The sequence below is a fragment of the Dermacentor albipictus genome, chromosome 3 (genome assembly GCF_038994185.2).
Source record: "Dermacentor albipictus isolate Rhodes 1998 colony chromosome 3, USDA_Dalb.pri_finalv2, whole genome shotgun sequence".
NCBI classification, from domain to species: Eukaryota; Metazoa; Arthropoda; class Arachnida; order Ixodida; family Ixodidae; genus Dermacentor; species Dermacentor albipictus.
In genome coordinates this window covers 163,432,079-163,452,486 of record NC_091823.1, presented here as the reverse complement: position 1 = coordinate 163,452,486, position 20,408 = coordinate 163,432,079, and the positions used below count along the sequence as shown (strand labels likewise).

The 20,408-nt window shown below is 45.3% G+C and overlaps 1 long non-coding RNA gene across 1 annotated transcript; it reads right to left on the bottom strand.

Annotated features, from left to right (window-relative positions):
* Positions 1-585: 585 nt before the first annotated feature.
* On the bottom strand, positions 586-12,765 carry LOC139057020 (uncharacterized). The gene is made up of 3 exons (XR_011512519.1): positions 12,668-12,765; positions 7,086-7,164; positions 586-668 (listed from the first exon to the last, which is right to left on the bottom strand). It is a non-coding gene; the product is annotated as an uncharacterized lncRNA (long non-coding RNA).
* Positions 12,766-20,408: the final 7,643 nt, after the last annotated feature.

Genomic DNA, 20,408 nt, shown 5'->3' with positions numbered 1-20,408 from the left:
TTGGCGAGCTACCGAAGGAACTAATTAAAATTGGAGTACCAGCATCAGCCGAGCACGAAGTCGAAGGCGCTACAGTGAAAAACTTCGCAAGTTTGCAATTACGTTGTACTACCATTCACCCAGTGCCTACAATTACGTCTCAAGCATATTCTGCATGCCTAGCAAACAGACAATCCGCACATGGCTGAGAGTAGTTGATGCTTGGCCAGGGTTTACCCACGAAGTCCTTGAGCACTTGAAGATATCCTTCGAAGAAAAGAGTGGAAGGGAGAAACTCTGCTGTGTGATGGTAGATGGCATGAGCATAAGAAAAAAGTGTGATGTTGAAACTGCAAGTGGCCGGCTGATAGGCTACGTTGACTTGGGCAATTGCCAGACCCCGATGGATACAGATGACACAAGCCTAGCTGGAGACGCACTTGTTTTGATGGCAATGGGAGTTGCTTCCCCATGGTAAATGCCATTTGCTTACTTTCTTAATAACGGACTCAGTGGAGAAGTGCTAAAGAACATTATTATTGAGGCCATTGTTCAGCTCACCGAATGTCCACTCGATGTAGTTGCCATCGTTTGTGATTCCCTTGCTGCAAATGTTGCAATGGCAAAACTGCTGGGCTGCCGTGTCCATGAGACGAGCAGCAACTCCTTCAAGACATCCTTCACCCACCCTGTGGAGCCATCAAAAGAAGTGTCAATTGTATTTGATGCAGCACATGGCCTCAAACTGCTCAGAAATCTTCTTGGAGACAAGAAAGTTCTGCAAAGCGCCAAATACGGGGTATGCGCATAATGTATCTGGTGAACTATTGTGAAGTCTAACATATAAATTCTATTTTACAGAAAATTGAATGGGCCCGCTACATTGAAAAACTTCAAGACCTTCAAGAAGCCGAAGGCCTTCGAGCAGCCAACAAGCTCAGAAGGGCCCATATTGAATATTATCAGCAGATAATGAAAGTCCGGCTGGCTGCACAAACATTCAGTTGGTCGGTCAGCAGAAGCCTGGAGCTGGCACGGCAACTAAACTTGCAGCAGTTTAAGGGGTCTGAGGGAACATCAAAGTTTGTTGCTCATGTCGATCGGTGAGTCATAATGAAAGCCTATGCTACGTTCAACTAACAATCTGCCTTTTCTAGATTATTTGACATCCTGAACTGGATGGATGTGTGTTGTTTAGTGGCGCAAGGGCCAGGTATGGCCAAATAGCGCCATGACTGATAATGCTGTGTTAAGCGCTGATTTGTGAGTGGCGATGGTGGAATGTAACATGGCTGTAAAGTGGCCTAAAATCAATCAGTGACATGGAAGCGTAAAATAGTATATAGCATAAAATTATGATAGTGATACATGTAGTGGTCTCTGGATATAGTACGCGTGATAAGTGATCATGGAGCTAAAATGCGAGAATATGTAAATAGCACTAATGCCTCCGGGGGCCTTTGAGTACAAAGGCTGAGAGGCAGGTGCTTTCTTTTATTGCATCTACCGCAGCAGAAACCTCTGTTAGAGGCTGTGCTACGGATTTCCTGGGGCTATAATATGGAAACTATCTACATCTTTTAAAAATCTAAACAGGGATTCATGTTTGAAGAAAGGTTCTATGCCTACAATCATTTGAGGATGAAGTGGAATTTGTTGCCGGTGAGGTAATGGAAAATGCTTTTTCCTATTTGCATCTAATTCTGTGCATTGCATCAGGATGTGAAGCACGGTAAGTGTCTCACCACACTTATCACACATGGTTGGATCACCACCTGACAAGAGGTATGCGTGTGTACTGTATGTATGTCCTATTCTAAGTCTGCAAAGTATTACTTCCGTGTGGCGGTTCTTTGATACCGGCGGCCAGTTGCCAAGATATGGCTTGATAACATGGAGTTTATTTTCTGTTTCTTTATCCCACAACCGCTGCCAGAAAGCCCTGAGCGCTTTCCTTATGGAGGGCTTAAGGTCCATTACAGGGACAGTCATGGAAATGTCTGCAGCGTTCGCGTTGATGGATGTGGCTAGCTGGTCAGCCAACACGTTTCCTTCAATCTCGCGGTGCCCCGGCACCCAGCATACCACGATTTGCTGCTTGGAAGCATAGGTGGTTAGTAATGCTGAGTAAAGAGATACAATGATAGGGTTTTTATATTTTTTGACAGTTTTCAAAGCGTTTACAACGCTCAATGAATCTGTGTATATAATTGCCTTTGGGATATTACTTTCTTTAATGTGTTTAACGGCAGCCAATATGGCGTAGGCCTCTGCTGTAAAGATACTTATGCTCGTGTGCAAAACACCGGTATCCAAAAAGGATGGACCGACTGCTGCGTAAGATACGCCAGAATTACACTTTGATGCGTCTGTAAAGAATTCAGGACATGAGTATTTGTGTTGTAATTCCAGGAAGTACATTCGTATATACGCGACAGGAGCGCGTTTTGTAACAGCTATGAAGGATATATCACACTCTATTGGTTGCCACTGCCACGGTGGGGGCCGTATAGCAGGGGACATAGGATGGTATTCAAGCAGGGGAAAACTTGTTTCTTCAGCCATGTCTCTAACACGCATGGAGAAAGGCTGTGCCACTCTGGGCCGGTTGCGGAAAAGTTGGCAACTGGAGAAATCGTTTGCGGTGTAATACGCGGGATGCTGACTGTTTCCGTTCACTCTAAGAAAATACATGAAAGACGAGTATGTTCTCTGCAGTTGAAGTGACCATTCATCTGATTCAACGTACAGACTTTCCACTGGGCTTGTTCTAAAGGCACCTGTGGACAGGCGAATTCCTAAGTGGTGGACAGGGTCCAACATCTTTAGAGCAGTTGGAGTAGCCGACTGGTAGACTATGGCTCCGTAGTCTAGTCGTGTGCGTATGAGGCTTTTATACAAATTCATGAGACATTTTCTATCACTGCCCCAGGTTGTGCGTGAGAGAACCTTTAAGATATTCATTGTTTTCATGCATTTGTTTTTAAGATACTTTATGTGCTGTATAAAAGTTAATTTCGCGTCTAAAATTATGCCTAGAAATTTATGTTCCCTGTTTACAGGCAGACGCTCATCATGCAACACAATTTCAGGATCAGGGCGCAGGCCTCTTTTTCTAGAGAAAACAACACAGGTGCTTTTTTGTGGGTTCAGTCTGAACCCGTTTTCATCAGCCCATTTGGAGACCTTGTTAAGGCCAAGCTGGACCTGTCGCTCACAGATTGCGAGAGAACTTGATTGAAATCCTATCTGCACATCGTCAACATATGTTGAATAAAAGGTGTTATGTGGTATGTGTAGACGGAGAGAATTCATTTTTACTATAAAGAGCGTGCAGCTGAGCACCCCGCCCTGCGGCACTCCAGTCTCCTGTACGAATTTCCGTGACAAAACATTGCCCACACGAACACGGAATGTCCGATTTGATAGATAACTTTCGATTACATTGAACATATTTCCGTGGATACCTAAGTGTGAGAGGTCTCTCAATATCCCGAACCGCCACGTAGTATCATAAGCTTTCTCCATATCAAGGAATACAGATAAGAAAAACTGCTTATGCACAAAAGCTTCACGGATACGTGCCTCTATACGTATAAGATGGTCACTGGTAGATCGACCCTCCCGAAACCCGCACTGGTATGGATCGAGCAAATTGTTTGATTCGAGGAAGTGCAGTAGGCGACAGTTAATCATTTTTTCGAAAACTTTGCAGAGGCAACTTGTTAGTGCTATGGGTCTGTAGCTTGACACAGAGGAATGATCCTTTCCTTGCTTTAGAATTGGGATTACAATAGCCTCCTTCCAAACAGAGGGGATCTCGCCTGAAAACCATATAATGTTGTAAAGGTAAAGGAGGGTTTTTTGTGTTTCGGAGGGTAGTTGTTTCAACATCTCATATATTATGCGGTCTGAACCTGGGGCGGATGTATTACAACAGTTCAGTGCTGCCTGCAGTTCTGCTATAGAGAATGGTTCGTTGTACGCCACACTTTTAGCACATTTTCTTTGTAACTTTTGCTGTTCTATTCGCGTTTTGTTCGTTAGGAATGTTTCGGTGTAGTGTGAGGAGCTGGATATGTGTTCAAAGTGTGTGCCAGGAAAGTTGGCTTGATCTTCCAGGCTTTCTCCGTGACTATTTACTAAAGGCAGGGAATACGTTTGTTGTCCATTAACCTTTTTCACTCTATTCCATACTTTTGTCTCATCTGTGTACGAGTTGATGCTTGATATAAACTTCGCCCAACTCTCTCGTCTTGCTTGTCGGCGCGTTCTCCTTGCCTGGGATTTTACATGTTTAAAGTTTTCCAGGTTTTCAGCTGTGGGAGAATCGCGAAATATCGCCCACGCTTTGTTCTGGTTCCTCCGTGCTTGCCTGCATGCATCGTTCCACCAGGGAACACGCCGCTTGGAACCCACGCCGCTCGTTTGTGTAATACATTTACAGGCGGCATCCAGTATAAAAGCTGTAAAATATGCAACAGCATCATCTATGGTTATACCAGACATCTCAGTCCACGTCATGTAAGTAAGAGTTCGGTACCGTTCCCAATCGGCTGAGTCAATCTTCCACCGAGGGACCAGCGGGGCAGGTTGATCTTGTTTCGGCGTGGTTAGGATTATTGGGAAGTCGTCACTCCCATACGGCTTGTTAAGCACATTCCATTTAAAATAGGGTAAAAGCGTCGGCGATAAAATGCTAAGATCTATGGCAGAGTATGACTTGTTGGACAGGTTAAAATATGTGGGCTCCTTCGTGTTCAAGAGACATGTTCCAGAGGAAAAAAGCACCTGTTCAATGACGCGACCTCGCGCATCACAGCGTGAATCGCCCCACAAAGTACTGTGTGCATTAAAATCACCAAGAATAAAATAGGGGTCCGGGAGCTCATCTATTAATGACTCTAAGTCGCATCTGTGAATGTGATGATGTGGTGGTATATACAGAGAACAGATTGTAATGAGTTTATTTAAAAGTATGGCTCGAACGGCCACGGCCTCAAGGGCCGTTTGGAGCTTTAGATGCTGACACGCTATACTTTTGTCAGCAATAATAGCTACACCGCCAGATGCTGCGACAGCATCCTCGCGGTCTTTGCGAAACGTAACGTGCTTTCGGAGAAAGTTTGTGTGTGTAGATTTTAAGTGTGTCTCCTGTAAACACAGCACTTTTGGATTGTGTTTATGGATAAGTTCTTGAACATCATCAAGATTCCTAAGTAGACCTCTGACATTCCATTGAATGATTTGTGTATCCATATTTTAAATTTAATTGGTGCTGTGTTTACGGAAACGGAAGGGATGTCTTAGATTACAGAGCCTTTCGAGGCCCTGTAACCGGGGTTTTGCTCTTTTTGAAGCGTTCGAGGGAACCTCGCCGCTCCTTAGGCGCCTGGGGCGCCTTGAGGTTAGGTGTAGTGTCCATTGCCTCTTGTGAGGCGCCGGACACCTGCTCTTGCGAGCGAGAAGTTTTCCGAGAGGGTCCCGCCTTGGAGGGCAAGACCCCTGGGCCCACCAGCCCGGAGGTCGATGGGGCTCCCTGGGAGATTTGGCTGCGCCGGCCATTGCCAGCACTGGGAGGGACCTGGGAGGTTGAGGCAGCCTCGGCTGCGCCCACCTTCGGGGTCGATGGCCCCTTTTCCTCGGTTGGCGGAGCAGCGCTAGCTGCAACCACCGTGGGGGCAATTGGCGCAACTGCCGACTCACTGCGTGTGGGTCGGACAGTCGCCGGAGGCCGTTGTGACGCTGCCCCCTGACGCGCCACTTCGGCAAAGCTTTTCTTTGGCAGGTATGCAACCCGCCTGCGTGCCTCCTTGAATGATATATTCTCTTTTACTTTTATAGTTACTATTTCTTTTTCCTTCTTCCAGGAGGGGCACGACCGCGAGTACGCGGCGTGATCCCCGTCACAGTTTACACAGTGGAAAGCATTCTCACAAGCTTCAGAGGAGTGTTCGTGCGCACTGCATTTCGCACAAGTTTGGCGGCCTCGGCAGCTCTGCGAACTGTGGCCAAAACGCTGGCACTTGAAACATCGGAGGGGATTTGGCACGTATGGTCTTACACGGAGCTTGATGTACCCGGCCTCGATTGACTCGGGCAAAACACTTGAATTGAAGGTGAGTATTAAGTGTTTGGTCGCTAGTTCTTTACCATCTCGCCTTATCTTAATTCTTTTGACATTTGTAACATTCTGTTCGCTGAAGCCCTCCAAGAGCTCAGCCTCAGTGAGCTCCAGCAAATCATCGTCCGAGACAACGCCGCGGGAGGTATTCATCGTGCGGTGCGGGGTTACTACTACTTGGGTCTCCCCAAATGATACTAGCTGTGGCAGCTTCTCAAATTGCTTCTGGTCGCGGAGCTCCAAGAGGAGGTCACCGCTAGCCATCCTCGACACCTTATATCCTGGGCCAAAAACTTCGGTAAGGGACTTAGATACTAGGAACGGGGAGATTGTTCGTACTTGTTTAGCTGGTTTTTCTGCGTGGATTACATGAAAGCGAGGAAAATTGTGGATTTGGCGTCCGAAAAACTAAAAGACCTCTTCGGTGCGCCCTCGTTTCTGAGGGCGATCAGGGAGTCTAGGAAAAGCGTTTTCCATAAGTACAATTGGGTTTTCGGCCGCGATGCCGACCACCCACCATGGAGCCCAACAGGGGAACGTGACAGGAGCTCCTGCTATAGAAACCCTGCCAACGCCAGCCGTACATCGCTGCTATAACCAAATACAGCATAACCAAGGCTGGCCAGCTACACAAGGTTAACCCTTGCCGCCCGGAAACTAGGAAGTGAGGAGAAGTGATGAGAAGACAGGAAAGATGAAAAAGACGGGAGAGAAAGACGAAGATTGGAGAGGAGGACAGGAAAAGGCGACTGCCGATTTCCCCCGGGTGGGTCAGTCCGGGGGTGCCGTCTATGTGGACATCCTGAACTCCCAGAGACCAAGAGCATTGGCGTTCAAAGCTCCACTTCGAGCAACAGCAATTCACCACCAGAAAAAAAACTATGCTAGATCTTTCCACCCATCTGATGGAATTGCGACTACCATCTGGAGACCTAGCCTGTACATCTGGGAAACGAATGTCAATGATCAGTTTGGCATTCACCTTAAAGAGTGTAGCTGAACTTGCAGAGAGGCTTTTCAAGTCGGCACTGTGTAGGTAAGTCTGCAACTTCCACTTTTCCCTGAAGTAAATGGTCAGTGCACAATCAGACATATGTTAGGGAATGAAATGTCACAAATGTACACTATATATGCAGCAAGAATAAAGCACAGTTAACTAAATTTGGCTACTCAAGTCATTGCACTTGGTGACGCCACACCTGCAACCGTAGGATTGATATGGTGCACCTGTTACAGCAAATTGTTAGGGATGGACGATTGATCAAATGAACTTTAATTGCAATTAATCAGTCAAGTTCACACAACCAAAATCAGGCAAGCGCTGGCATTGACGTCCTCTCACACAACAGCAAGGAAAGATGCTTGCCCCCACGACATATTAGTCATACAGCTAGCCCTTCATCACTGGCATCTGCTGCCTAGCACAACAGCATAAGAAAAAAATTGAATAGAACAGCTGTGAGATATAGCCCCTGTTGTTGCTGCAACATAAGTTATAATTTCCAGGTTATATTCATGCTATAAAGCATAGGTCACGTATGTAAACTGTGACAATTAAGTACCCATGGAAATTAAATTACTTTCAACGTGCAATAAAATTGTGATATTCTCTTTCTTGCAGCTACATTTGCACATACTGCCCGAGCCAAGATCGCCTGGAAATTTTTTTCAGTTGTGTGCACCATCGAGGAGGGTGGAACAACAATCCTTCTGCCATGCTGTTTCGATATGCTTATCGCAGCCTCCTCATTCATGCCGATGTAGCGCCAGTGAAAACGGGAAATGTCGCTCCAGATCTTGAGGGCCTCATCACAGTGCCACATCAGAGGATGCAGCGGAGCCGGGATGAGGAGAGTGACGAATCACTTTCACCAGAGGAATCTATTATTCTTGAGGTAGCTGACCATGACTATGGAAACCTCAGCTATGGCCTTACAAATTTCAGTAGTGAGGTTGTGCAGTATGCTGGAGGCTTCATTGTGAGAGCAGTGAAAGCATTGTGAGAGCATTTTGAGCATTGTGAAAGCAGTGGCAAAGCGTGTAACATGCTCTGCTTGCACTGATTTACTTGTCAAGGACATCATTAGTGTACTTATTTTCATTAAAAATAATGAGGGATTGATCATGCCGTCTGCTCTGGTGCACCATGTCCTTCACACTGCTGAACATGTCTTTCGTGATAATTTGGCCAATGTTCGAAAAATGGCAATACAGCGGCTGGTCCTACTATCATTCCGCTAGTTTTGTGAGAGGCATGAAAGAACCTTATCAAGCATTGAACGTTACAGAGACAACCCTGAACATGTAATTGGATTGATTAAACTTATGCTAAGGACATACTGCATACTTCGCCTCAGAGAGCAGGCAAAAAGGGTGACAGAACACTCAAGGGGCACTTATGTGCAAGCACTGCTCACAAAGCAAATACTGTTCCAGCACCAGTAGATGCTATGCTCAGGTACTACTAATAGTAACTTCAATGCAACTATAATCCGTTTTATACATAGCAGATAAAATTCTGGAAGCTGCGCAGGTAGTGCAGCCATTGAAGTCTCGCTCGGCACGTTTTAAAGTGCAGTAGCTCTGGATCTGCAATACTTTTCTAAAGAATATTCTTCTTCATGTGCTAAAATTGCAACTTGTAGACATAAATTCATGCCAAATTATGTATTATTTGTGAACCCTCTGTAGACATTTTCTAAGATATTTACGTAAGCGTCCTGTACTCCTTGATTACGCAATGCCTTGACGACTGCCGGTATCTCTACTGAATTAAATGCCTTTTCGTGATCTATGAAAGCCCCATTGAGAGGCTGATTGCACTCTACAGATTGCTCGATTACCTCATTGATGAGATGGATGTGATCCATTGTAGAATATCCCTTCCTGAAACCAGCCTGTTCCCTTGGTTCACTGTAATCCAGTGTTGCCCTTATGCTATAGATTTTCTTGCCGAATATTTTGTATAATACAGGAAGTAGGCTAATGGGCCTACTATTTTTCAATTCTTTAACTCCATTTCAGCTTATGACAACTGCAAATGCAGGAAGCCTGCGTCTGTCTCCTTATGATAATTATTTCATGCAAGAGATAACCCAGCAAGAGGAAAATAAAAATTGAAGATGCCGCTAATTTTTTGCGTAATTTAAAAAGTAACTTTTTATCACTGCTGCCCCTTTTTAAAGCATTACAGTCCTCATTGAAACACTTGGCATATGACAATCTAATGGTTGCTGCTGGTTTTTCGAGTAAGTCAGACTGAGAAAAATGGGGGAAAAACATTACGGAGCAACTTGAAGGAACGTCTGTAAATGTGCGTGTGAATAAAATCTATATATAATGAAACACTGTGGTATAAACTTTTTTAAACAGGGTTGAAGTACCTCAGACAGGCTGGCCAGGCTGGCCAGCCTGTCTGAGGTACTTCAACCCTGTTTAAAAAAGTTTATACCACGGTGTGCCATTCCATCTGCCAGCCCCTTTCTTGTTTTTGGACATATATAATGAAAGTGTGAGAAAGCACCAGTGTAAAATTTTAAGATAATGTGCATTGACTTCATAACTTAGAACCTATAAATTTCGCTTCGAAAAGGGGAAAAGAAGAACATGCAGTTGTATTTGCTTGCGAAAAGTACTGCACTTGCAATATAAAAAAGTACAAAATGAGCATGCTATTTTTCAGACTTACTGATGTGTATTATATAATTTCATTGTGCCTGATTTTTTACACTATATATGCTTTATGCAAGTGACCAGCACACCTTCGACGTGATTTTTAGAGCAAGATCTAGGCTCTTAGTATTTGAATCCACTATGCTTTTATTCAGCTTTTCTCAGCGGAATGGGGAAAAAGAGCTTAGATTACAAATAAAGAAAGGATGGCTACTCACTTCGATATCCCTTATCATCTACAAAATTATGTTGTCTGTGCACTTTTAGGGAAGCACTAAACCTTGTGGAGCAAGAAAAACAGCAACGTAAACAAACAATATTATTGAAGAACTTTTAAGAAATCCATAGCGTCCATGCTGAAAGTTGAGCTTGTTGGTCCTGTAACATGGAAAGCACTTCAGTGCATAAGTCGCGAATGCAGAAGGAGACAAAGGATACCATCCAGCCATATACTAATAAAAAATATGTGGTTTTATATGTCACTCATTTTTCTTCTCGCCTGGTTCATGGTTATTAGCTTATTAGGCTGTGCAAGTGTGACCTCTTTCAGGATCAAGCTAATAGAGGGAATAGTGACATATGCAAATCCCGTTGTTGAGAAGAAGTGTGCTCTAACTTTTTCCTACATTACTTTGTCAGTGTGGTATGAGAAAACTGTGAATCCAACAGATGTGCAGTGAGAACCATGGTGATGATTACAGAAAGTATGCCATTCCGATAGTAGATGGCATTATTGTTGTGCTCTCAGAACGTAATGTATACACGCCTGCTCATCAGCCAAAATGCACTTTTTTTGCAAGTTGGGGAACTCCAATAAAATACACCCTCCGCAGAGGCAACAGGAAGCCCCTGTTCTCTCATACCAACGACATAGGTGGTGCAGCAAGCAACCGAATGAAAAGAAATAGGACAATGCGTTCCTTTTTGCCCACCTGTGCCTTGCCCTTATATTCTGCCTTGGTTTCTATGTACAAGGCATACGACTTGCTTTTCTAGGCGGTATAATACATGCCATTCAAGCTGCCCTCTCATGAAGCATTCTTGAAGCATTGAAATGGCATTGCTGGTCTGGGTAATGTATTCACTGCAGTCACACAAATTATAAACTCCCATTTAGCTTGGTGCATATTGGTTCAACCGATAATACTCAACAAATATGGTCACAAAGATATTCTGTAAAAGAAATCTTTTAACAACTAAGCGAAAGTTTGCATAATGTTAACACAAAACAGACTACGGTGAATGGAATGAGAAAAATTGTGTGCAACAGTTCTTTTTTACAGCGACTAATCTCATTGATTATAAATATACTGTATTTCATATATCTTTACTTTTTCAACGAGATGTTGGCTAGGAACTACTTCGTATTATCATATGCTTAGTCATTCATTTTTGCATAATGTTATATAAAGCAAGTTGATTCTTTTATTTGTTCTACTTCTTATCTAGTATATTAAATTCGAACATACACTGAGCAATTTCGAATTATTATTATCATCTGTAGTGTTGCTGTAGTATATTTGCATATTGTTCTACAACGTAAATGATACGATACAAGTTATTCTGCAGTTGTGCTATACCACGGCCCAGCTGAAGTGCAAGCACCATATGTTTGGTTGGCTAACAGATTCTTGTTGTACACATGCTGATAATAAACTTGATAATAATCCTGATGGTAAATGGGACATTGATAGATTGCTTTTTTTAAGATATAAGGTACATATAGAGAATATATGTTATACTTTGCAGCGCAGAGCATATTTTCGAGCTTCCCTCTGTGTTTTTCACCTTTCATTATGTATATGTGGCATAGCCCTCAATGTCGCAATTTATGTTGTAACAGCTGCATTACGCACTGAATTAAGCTTGTGATGTCCACATGTACAAAAGACCAATGCTTTCCGGAGAAATAAAGAAATTATGGTTTACCTACATTTCTCAGTGTCACAGGGAAAAAAAGTCGATCTCGTCATGGAATCGTGTTCATTATGCTAATGTGCATGGCAGTTATTTTTTATTGACAAGGTGACAATTTTAACAGTTCGATCCATCATGGGAAGGGATTATATGCACATATATATAAAAAGAACAGGGGGGGGGGGGGTCGCATAGACGCGGCATGAACAAACGTAACAAACGAAAACGTCCTTTTGACCCATTCGTTTAAGGTACCGCAAGGAACGTATTAAGCGTACAGTTCATACATCTGACTGGCATTATTTGAGCAATATCAGGGTCGATATATAACCAAGCAGCATGAACTACACATACGCGGCCTGCTGACGCGAGCTATATATGCCATATCACTCGCATTCGCGACTTCACCCGATGCCCACCATCCTTGTGCTGGTTCATTCTGCTCACTGCACCGATACAAAAGAAAGATAATGGGCGCAGCTGTCTTTGAAGCACTTCGACCTTGCGAGACACCGCTGCGCGAGCCAAGGGGTTATGACATCGGCTGTCCGCGCATACAGCCAATTATGTATGCGAACATTTCCTGGCACGCTCAGGCCTCGGTGGCCCCAACCTGCGGACCGCACTGCTTCAGCTTCGATCCACCCCACTGCCCCTGGGGGCGCCCTAGTGATTCTGCGTGGCCTGTTTTAATCGCAGGTGTTCTCCGTTTGTCGGTTACATGTGCCCCGGGGTCAGTACTTGCGAAGAAACCGATCTGTCGTCACGAGGGGAGAGGAACCCGTAACAAAAAAAGCGCTCCGCGACTTCTGCAATATACCGCCCCCGCGGGTACGGAACGCCAACGCGGAATCTGCCGACCGTGCACGGCTTCGAGCTCGTAACCCCGTCGAGTGAAACGTGCGACAGCGAACAGGGAGGCCTTAACAGCTATACGGCATTTTCAGTGTTGCGTGATCATTGAAAGCCACATACCGCCAAGACTTTGAACAGAATCATCCTTTGGTTGCATAACTGCCAGGTGCAGGACCAAGGTCAACTACACCACCACACCCACTCGCGTTCTCTCTGCGCTGCAAGCTATCCGTTGCCAGATAAAAACTGACTACTGTCGCCAAGTCTAGCAAGCGTCTCAGGGGCTGGCAACCGCGGCGCGTAGCAACATGGCTGCGCTCTTTCGCTTCCCGATTTCAATGCATGGGCCCTATGGGTAGCTTGTCCTCTAGACTCAGTCTAGTAACCCTATGGCACCGAGCCACAGGTGTTCCGCTGCTGAGCAGCGCCGCGCCTTTCCGTGCCGCCGTTTGGGATGACGTCATATCGCGCTTTCTCGTCGTTGTGCTCGCCTGCGCCAGCTGCGTCGCAAGCCTGATAACATGTCGGAGGATTGAAAAGGAGAGCTCGCGTACGCCGCAACCACAGTTGAGCTGGCAGTATGGACGACGACAATTCTGATAAGCAGGAGGAAGCCTGGAATCGCCATCGGAACGAGATGAAGAGGAAACGAATCGCCCAGGAAACAGACGAACAGCGCGCCCAACGACTGGCTAAACGCAGCAACATAGCTAGACAACCAGACTAACCTGGACTTGCAATGAAGATTAACCAAGGTTAACTATGCTATGCCTTAGCTTTCGCTACGTATATCCTGGCATAACCTAGCCAAGCCACTGCCAATTTTTTTTTTCAGTTTCGCTATGAAAAACATCGACTTTTCCGAGCGCTTTCTGAAGCGCCTATTCGCATTTCAAGCGTAAAACTTTCCACAGATCCTACTGTACGTCTAAATTGTCTCAAACGGGGCTTTTTACGCAGTCCATAATTTCGTTGCACTTGGCCTTCAGTAAATATATTTTCTGAAAAAGTGTTTTGAAATGTCACGCTGCCTTATTATCTACGTTTTCCAATGTCTCGAATAAAATCTGCGGTACACATTCTTCATATTTAGAACAAATAAAGCGCATTTTCATGTACAACACGTCCCAAAATTTTGGCGCTACCTGCGCAATTAGTATATCTAAAAAAATCATAAACCCTCCGAGATCCGCCCACTGTCCTGGTGAACAAAAGGGGGCACCTCGTTTCTGCTTGGTGAATATAAGAGCCAGCTATAGGTAATCGTTAATGCTCAAGCGACGTTTAAAGTCGGCGGGTTTATTGCAGCTTTTGCAATAAACTACGTATGCAAGCACTGCGGAGTATTACGAGTGTTTTGCCAGCGCGCTGAATTTAGCCCATTTCATTGAGACAAAAACAAATGCCACCGAGATTAAATTTAACGAAAGTGCGTGGAAGGATATGACAAATTTGTGCGCGAAGGTAAATATGTGTGAAATAAATGCTGCCCTTGCTAAAAATATAAGCAAGTGTTCGAAAGTGTCATCCTGCCGTTTTTGGCTATGCTTCCCCATAACCCGAGACAAATATTTTACGCCAAGTGTACATTTACAGGAAGAGACCACTCATGTACATTGCAATGTGGGGCAAGCTAACTTTCCTGACCAAATTACAAGCGTTCCAAATGATTATTGAACTTCTTTTACGCTTATTTTTCCACCAGAAGGTTCCTCGTGGGTTTCTGCAGTGTCCTGCAAAGTGCGCATTGTTTATGTTTGTTTAAAATTACAGGCATGTTATAGGTAATGTGCAAACAAAGGTTAACTGGTGCGAAGAAATCATGACGCATTTGTAGTAAATTACTTATTCACGGTATATGGAGCGCTATTACTTTGTTTTAGGAACAACGCAGCATTTAACTTGCGGCCCAGGCGGAACTGTGAACTACAACAAGATCACAAGTGGCGAAAATGGGGGGGAGGGGAGGAAGGAATATTATGGACAATATTCTTATGAGGTAAAATACGTGCACCCGCCGTGGTGGCTTAGCCGCTACGGTGTGTGGCTGCTAAGCACGAGGTCGCAGGATCAAATCCCGGCCACGGCGGCCGCATTTCGATGGGGGCGAAAGTGCAAAAACGACCGTGTGCCGTATACTAGGTGCACGTGGAAAATCCCAGGTGGTCAAAATTTCCAGATTCCCCGGCGTACCTTATAACCACATCGTGGCTTCGGCACGTAAAATCCTAGACTCAAATCATGATGTGTGTGGATGAATTGCGGCACTTGAAGCAATTGCACGGACGGCGTTATATGCTAGAAAATTTCAAATGTACCAGTCATATAGGGGCAACGCTTTAAAGTTTGCGATTTAGTGAGAGGCAGCTGAAACTTCTATTGGAACTGCTTGAAAGGTACGGCTTCGCTGGAAATTGGGATGCGATTTTGCTGGGTCACTCAAGTCTGCAGTTCGTTTTTTATCATTGTTATTCACGAGCGAAAACTAAAATTTTTAATTCTTGCAATTTTCCGAATTTTGCTCTGAAAAATAAAAAAACACGCTACACAAGAGAGGCTTTACTGTGCGTTTAGCATTTAGCAATATGCGGGTCTTCTTTTTACATTATATATAATTTTTGAGGATCGCATTTGGCAAATAGCTTACGGTTATTCATTGAGCAAGATTAATGAAAGAGGTGGGCAGTAATTGCACGAGAAATCGAAATGCCTAATCTTGTAATTAACGGAAGTTCACAAACTGTTCATTAATTAGTTTATGGCTCATACTGCAATTTACGAATAATAGCCGGTGAGTTCACGTGGCATACCACTTGGAACAAATTTTGAGGATGACGCCAGTCTCGAAAGAATAATACCCGAAGTTGGCGATGAGATACAGTGCCATCAAATTTACATCTGTGTTTCAGTGCATAAAACGATGTTCGCAACCGCCGCGGTGGCTTGGCGCCTGTGGTGTTGCGCGGCTAAGCCCAAGGCGGCGGGATCGAATGCGGCCGCGGCGGCCGCATTGCGAAGGGGCCGAAATGCAAAAACGCCCGTGTGACGTGCACTTTGGGCACGTGAAAGATCCCCTGGTGACCGAAATGATTATGGGATTCCCCACTATGCGGTGCCGCATAATCAAATAGTCGTTTTCGCACGCAAAACCCCCAGAATTCAGTTCTATAAACGGTCTTGCCCACGCGATAACAGTAGCGATAGTGCCGCCCCAAGAAACTTATGATCACGGACCGTATGTCACTATGCTGCACCGGAACACAGAGCGCGTTTGTATGTTCTACTTTGCGGAAAGTCTGTTCTTGCGTTTTGAGATAAAAGACATGGGCGTTAAGCATTAAGGCTATTACATAAAATTTTTCGTATACCTTACTCCCACTTTGACTTGTAAAACTGTCGACATGTACAGAGAAAAAGTGTTGAAAATATGCGCGATTTCGATTTTAACGCACTCCTAGCTGCTACTCGACGTCCCAGCCAATGCTTTTCTTGCAGGCTACATCTCGCGGACTGCGTCAGTGCCGAAAACCGGAAGCCACGAAGGGCCTATTCAAGCTACAGCCGCCCCTCATATTTTGTAACTCATGTGTGTGTCTACACAAGTTAACGGACATCGGTTGATCTTTCAAGTCATTGATAATTCAAATTCATTGTTCGCACAAGATGCTATGAACACGTCCCATATTGTGCGACCTTCGTAAAGTCACTGGGTTACTACGTAGAATTTTTTCAATCATTCTATTAATTTTTCCCTAGTCGCATTTATCGATAAAGCAGTTCTTTTTCCTAAGCTTGAAGGCGAATGTCTTTTATCACAATGTTTCCAAATACAACAGTTTTTCTTCCCGGAAGGTTTCCTCGTGCGTGGCTAACTGCTGCGAAGCACCGGGTCATCGCACATGTGTACTTCTGCGCCCAGTACAGCGGAATTGCATTGCGGTTACCATGGCTGCCCCTTTAGTAGCGCGTATTACTTGACGTTTCGTAATTGCATTTATAAACCCTCAAAGCTTAATTTCATAAAACGCTCTAGTATTATGCAAAACAAAAGCTATGTTTTATTCACCTTCTATAAACATAGAACCGTCCCGGCGAGTCAGCCCAAGCTTTATATTATACAACTCATTAAAAAAAGCAGCAGTTCCGCCGGAAGAGCGAGGAATTGATTGCGATATACGAAGCAAGGGTGGTAGTTTTATTGGCCACATAAAGTGCTGTAGACATTCGCTTACTAATTAAATTAACAAGCATGGTGTCAAGCCTGCACAGGCAAACGTGAGCTCCTCTCACTCGATGACACCGCGAACATTCGCTGTCATAACGCTGGTATGACGAAGAGCAGAAGCAGCGCCTAGCGAATTCCAATTTCTGTTGCCTCTCACTTCAAAGCAAGCTAGGCCTGCGAGAACATAGCGCCCATAAAGCAATTACCTATCTCGGGCGCCTACCCTTTGCTCCCACGGCATATTACCTCCAGGTGTCGCGACCGGAGTCGAAGAGGAGGTATGCGCTAATCTGACCCACTTAAATCCTCCCTCCTAGCGCGCTCACATCAACCAGTAAGGACCCCCAGCACCCCCCCTCCCACTTCGCCATTGCGGGCGCGAGAAGACTGCCACCGACGCATCAAGCCACCATACCTTTCGACTCACCCCCGCACGCTTTCTCTTGCACTTGCGGCGTACGTCACTTGGTTGTGATCTTATGGCACTTGGTTTTTACTAATTACAATGAAATAATAAACTGGACGGTGTTAACAGAATAATTTCTATATGCACTTGGTAATCTTCGCGTAGGATGGCCCGACTTTTGTAAAACCCCGATGCATGATAATTCGAACACGCTCCAAAGTTATGCATAAAATTGAACCAACGGTGAATAGGAGACTACTGGAGACATAGAGATACTAAACACCATTCAGCAAAAACATCACCGTCTCATTTGCTAAATAGAGCCGACGCAGTGGCGATTGTAGACGAGTCTGTCCTAACCTGCTGCCGACCTAAACCAGTCGTATGCAGCGTACACTTCTATACGTGATACTCCATATGCATGACACCTTATACATTCACTGAGCTTCTGTCAACAGGCATGAGGCAGCGGTACCCAAACTGCCGCCCTTATACTCTCTTAATTGGCATTTATCGCTCGCTCTATTTTCGTTTACTCATAATTTTCCAGTTCTTGTAGTGGTTGTAAACATCAGTCTCCAAATAGGATGAGCTGAGAAAACATCGATTAAGCAAGCTGCAAGCCTACCGAAGAAACATAGCACTTAGCGTAACGCTAACCCGTCCGATCTTATAGGGAACGAGGTTAGGTCCTACAATGTGTCAGGCTGCGAGCGAAAGAGCTGAGAACCGTTCATCACGATCTCTTGACGTGCGTTGACGTTGATGGTACAAGTTTTTCTGTCCGTTCGAGTACCTTGAAAGGGCCATTATATGGAGGCTTGAGGGATGGTCAGATGTCTTGACGTGGTACTAAAACGTGGCTCGCTGTAGGCACGTCTTTGCTGACAAAAGCATTACTTGAGTATGCAACGTTACCAGGGCAAGGACGCAAACGTTCAAACAGGAAGTGGAGCTGCTCCACATAGCTGTCCGGATCGGTCGTGTAAAGAGTAGCCGGTGCAAAAAATTCACCGGACAACCCCAACGATGTTCCTCAGACCAGCTCCACAGCCGTGCGGGCGAGGTCTTCCTGGAAAGAGGACTGCACGCCTAGCCCGATGAGAGGGAGGTGCTCAGCCCAAGAAGAGCGACGGCCTTCAAGGCGGCTTTGAGTTGGCAGTGAAGACGTTCAACCATTCCATCTGCCGACGGGTGACACGTGGTAGTATGGATATGGTGGACGCCAAGCAGGCATGTGAGCTCGCGGAAAAGATCACATTCGAACTGTCGGCCGCTATCGGTCGCAACAACGTTGGCACATCCGAAGCGTGAGATCCAGTCACTAACAAACGCGGAATACAACTGTAAGTGCCGTTATCCAAGCGAGAGGAAATGCTTGAGGCCAGCGTGTACAAAGGTCTACACACGTGAGTACGTAGCGAGCACTTCGGGGTGGTGGGGGCGCGTCAACCGTATCGATGTGAATGCGATCGAACATGGCGTCAGGTGGGCGAAAGGAGTGAATTGGCAACATTTTGCGTCGTGTCGTCTTGGGACGTTGACAGCGAAGGCATTCGCGAGCCCAGCGGTGCCCGTCAGCGTTCACGCCCTTAATTAAGAGGCGGTGGAGGCGGACTAACATCTCTACGACTATCTGCCGAGTCTGTTCCTGCTATTTCTCGACCCTACGTTTGGGCTTTTTATGCAATGGTTGCAGGCGGTATTCATTATACTTGTTGCCAAGCGTAATCTCATTTGCACGTAAACTACCACCTGACGCATCGCATACATCACTGGACAGCTTTTTGCGTATTTGAAATGCTGTCGCCCAGGAAACCCGACGCGTGTAGTGGAAGGCCAGGCGAATACATGCGAAGAACGAAATTGACACAGAAATGAACAATCGAGAACACGCACAATAAGGCCTTCACATGGCGCTTGAAGGAGCAAGCGTCTTGTAAAGCAACTCGAAGCTGAATTAGCGACAGTACAATAGCCACGTTAACGTGCTGCTCGCTTGACGTACGTGTTCTGCTTTTGCCCTTAGTTATGTGCCGTTAATTTTGCCGATTCGTTTTTGGTGCGTTAGTCATCGTACTTTCGACCGTGGACTCGTTGCGTCGGCGTTGGTTTAGTACTAATACTTTCCTCCGGAAGCCAGTCATACCTTTCAAAGCGAGAACACTGCCTGCATGAATCCCTTGATGTAAAAGTAGCCGGCGAGGATGTTCAGAGCATGCTCAAGCCTCCAGACAATATGTAGAAACTTACGAAGCAAAAGACATGTTTTTGCCGCAAGTTAAACACGCACAAGGAATACAAATAAAGACAACACGGGCGGCACTTCCAACTGATTTAATAAGCTAATGGAAGCTTACTATATAAAAAGAAAGGTTCAAGTTGCATTAGCGATAATCTATCGTGCTCTAAAAATCCGAAACGATATTGTTTGACCGCTGGATAACGTAGATTTCTGAACAGCCTGCGCATGCGTGTATGTATTTTCATGGGTCACAGCCCAAATAAAATCAGTTGGAAGTGCCGCCCGTGTTGTCTTTATGTGCCTTCCTTTTGTATGTGTTTTAACTTGCGGCAAAAAACATGTCCTTTAGCAAGCACCAACTGGGCCAACAAGCAGTTCTGTTGCAACATATTACGAAGCAACTAACGATGCCGGCGTTGCTCTTAGGCTATGGCAGTGCGCAGCTGAGCACGATGTCTTGGGTTCGATGCCGGCCACGCGGAGCGCACTCTGACGGAGGCGAAATGTAAAATGTTCGACTACCGTGCTTTTGGTATACATTAAGGAACCAGAGAACTTAATGGCAACGCCCCTTTGCAACGTTCCTCGTTACCCATTGTGCAGTTGCGGCATGCCAGGTCGTCCAATGTATTTGACTTCGTAGCCTACCTTCCGGAATGTACAAAACAATTACCGATGATCGCACAATCTAATCAAACATGCCTCGGCTATGCTATGGACACTCCAAGAAAAGTTCAAGAAATGTCGGATACTGCAGCCGTGCAGTGAGTGCATTGAAAGAGAAATGGCTAACTGAGGTCACACGCAGATAACATAGGCAAAAATTTAAATCAACGACGCGTGGCCATACAATCTTCCGCCGCACTCACTCCTTAAATATACGGACGATACATAACAACTGCGATGTCGTGCTGCTCCATACGCGAAAAATTATCTGTCGTTCTAACGCACCCCCTACTATGGCTCCCGTATCAGCAGCGGCAGA